Source organism: Brassica oleracea, chromosome C4 (assembly GCF_000695525.1).
Source record: "Brassica oleracea var. oleracea cultivar TO1000 chromosome C4, BOL, whole genome shotgun sequence".
Classification (NCBI taxonomy): Eukaryota; Viridiplantae; Streptophyta; class Magnoliopsida; order Brassicales; family Brassicaceae; genus Brassica; species Brassica oleracea.
Window position 1 is genome coordinate 22,519,857 of NC_027751.1, and position 3,159 is coordinate 22,523,015.

Sequence of the window (3,159 nt, forward strand, 5' to 3'; positions counted from 1 at the left end):
CGCACTGTCGATTTCCGTTTAAATAAGGAAACTAGGAAAGCCCTAATTTCCCAAAGGTCCCGGATATCTGCTAATACCACACGCCAAGCAATCAGAACACAAGAATAACAACGATAAAGTATAAGAAATCGAAAAGAGAACAAAGTAGATCTTATTCTGAATTCGCGTTTGAGAGTTACAACAAGGTAAGAGCTTGGGCTACGAGAGCTGTCGGCGAGATTCCTAGTTCTAAAACCCTAAGACGGCAATAACCTAGTTGAGTCGCAGCTCGAATAATAAAAACGGAAATATGCCTAATTGCTCTAAGTGCTAAGTTTCCTCTGAGAAAAGTCCTCTCCATGCCTCTCGCCTAGGACTCCTTATAATCGAAGGGTATACGAGAATGCATGGACTAATGTCGTATCGACGTTTCGAAAGAGCTCGGTCGCTACGTAGCGATCGAGCGGAACTGACGCTCGGTCGCTGCGTAGCGACCGAGCTTCGGCTTGGGCTTGGTCGCTACGTAGCGACCGATCTACGGCTCGAGCTCGGTCGCTACGTAGCGATCGGACAGCGTGCATGTGCGGTAGTAGTGTAATGACCGAGCTTGGTTCGTTCGTATTTCGATCCTCATACTCGGACCTATCCGTAACCGGTCTGGACATGTTTCCGATGGCTTATGTTTGATCTAAATAGAATTTGAACGAAGCTTTATCTCGGGTACATACGTTGTGACTTTCTCTTGACCGAGCATGATTTGTTGCGAAAAGACATACTTGTATTTTGCGGGGATTTGGACGTTAACTTTGTCACAACCGTTTTCGACCTCAACAATTTTCACACCAGGGCAGAGATAGATCAGATAGTAGAAGGGATCTACAGAGCTCTGGAATTTACAGAAGAGAGGCTTGATGAGAGATGTGATGACATTTATTTCCCAATGGATCTTAGCATTAATGCTTTGACCTCAAAGATAGATGCTATTCAAGGGGAATTGGTGGAGATTCAGAGTTACATTGCCCGTCGACCAGAAGCATCACCATTGATCGACAGACGCAACAATAAATCGACCAACATTCATCAACAGATATCGGTCGACAAAGCTTCAAAACGAGGGACGCTAGTACAAAAGATAACATCCGACAGGTCTGATACACACAACCATGGAGAGCAGATCTCAGCTGACACATACGCCAGACTTATGAGACATCAGTTCAATCTGGAGAGTATTGGAGATAGATTGCAGAAGATAGAAGATGCAACTACAATAATGAAGGACAAATGGCACAGAGGAGATGAATCAATAAGAGACTTCACGGGTACATGGTTCAACAAGCGCAAAGAAGATATGGAGACTTGTTTCCCAACAAGTGCCAACTTTCAACATTACTAGCCCAATCACCTCCAAAGTCAAGCTAAATGACTATAACAAAGCGCTGAGTGGGAGGCAACCCACTATTAGGTAATATTTATTTAGTTTTTATTAATATATTATTTATGTTGGCTTTTATTTATTGCAGGTCATAAAAAAAACAAATCCGAGTAGACGATTGCCCTTAGTATCGACCGATGAGACACTGTCGACATCGATCGACAGGACAGCACCTGCATCGACCGATATCAACATCCTTACATCGGTCGACATCCATTCCGGACTGGTATATCGTTCTAACTCGTTACATTGAGTACTTATGTTTTATTATCACCATAACTCCGACTGAATTTACACTGCGGACTGTGTAGTTTAAGTTTGAGGGAGGTTTACTTATATTAGTTTATTTATGAATTATAAAAATATATTTTCAAACATAAAGTTTTTACTGAGTCAAGAAGGGATAATGAACTTATTAGATTTTTGCTTGTTATCTAATCACTCTTTAGCACCATTCTAGACTTACTGATTGCAGATAGTACTAAAGATACTAAAGTGGATCAACCTGTCAACTATGTTATACTTGCTGAGATTGTTTGAAGGAACCAAAGCTGACCTCCAACACTAAACCTGACACAACTGCTTGTCTTGGGGCTTGATATACATGAGATCAGATTCTTCAAACAAGTCTGGAAAGTAAAGCCTTGTGTAGATAGATTTATCACCCTCTCTCTCTATTTTTGAAATATATAAAAAAAAAATAACAATATTTATATTTATATATTAGAGATTTATTTAGGAAGAAATTCGAACAACACTTGGTGGCTACAACCATTAAGGCTTGCTTCATATGAATTCTATAGGTAAAGGATTAGAACATGACTTGGTGGCTACAACCATTAAGGCTGGCTTCACAAATAATCCTAGGATATAAGTCAAAAAGAAGTGAACAGAACTTGGTGGCAACCACCATTAAGGCTTGATTCATGGAAGTCTGTCCAATCTTGGTCAATGATCTTGCAAATATAAGCAGACTTTGACTAGGAGAGAAATTCCTTGCAAATATTAGTAGAGAGAGAGGATATGAACTAATGTTTACCTGCAGGTCCAGATACTTGTTTGAAATTCCTTGCATCATGTGATCGATACTCCTAAGGTAAAGTCTACACTTTTATTTATGCTAAGAAATGAGGTTGGTAGAGAGGAATGTCAGACAAAATTTGCTAAGTTGTTGGCTAGATGAATTTGGTTGCTAAGCTAGGATATGGTATGAAGTGCTTTTGTGATTAGGACCTCTTAGATGTGGGTTGCAATATTGTAAAGGTGATGATTCTAAGTTTTAAATCATGTGTCCCTGCTGTTTTCAAACCTCTTTCAGAGAGACTGTCTATGTGTTTTGCTTGAGGACAAGCAAAATGGTAAGTCTGGGAGAGTTGATAGACCATGGATTTGACCCATTTTCATCTATGGTTTATAGGTGTTTTTACTATCTATTATTATATTATAGAGTCTATTTATTATATTTATAAGATCAGAAGTGATTTGTAGATAAGTGATGATTTTGGAGCATTTTGGAGATATTTGGAGTAAGCACCCTAGATGACCATCGAGCTCGACAATCGGTTGATATTGGAGAGGAATAATCGATCGATGTTCATATCTTGACATCGATCGGCAGCGAAGCGCGCAGAAAGCCCGTTTGGTCACAGCCGACTTGAAGCTCAAGTCTTCACCAATTTACAAGATTGCCCTTGACGAGTTTTAACCTAATTATATAAGATTTGCCACCATGTTAGAGGCAAAGTGTG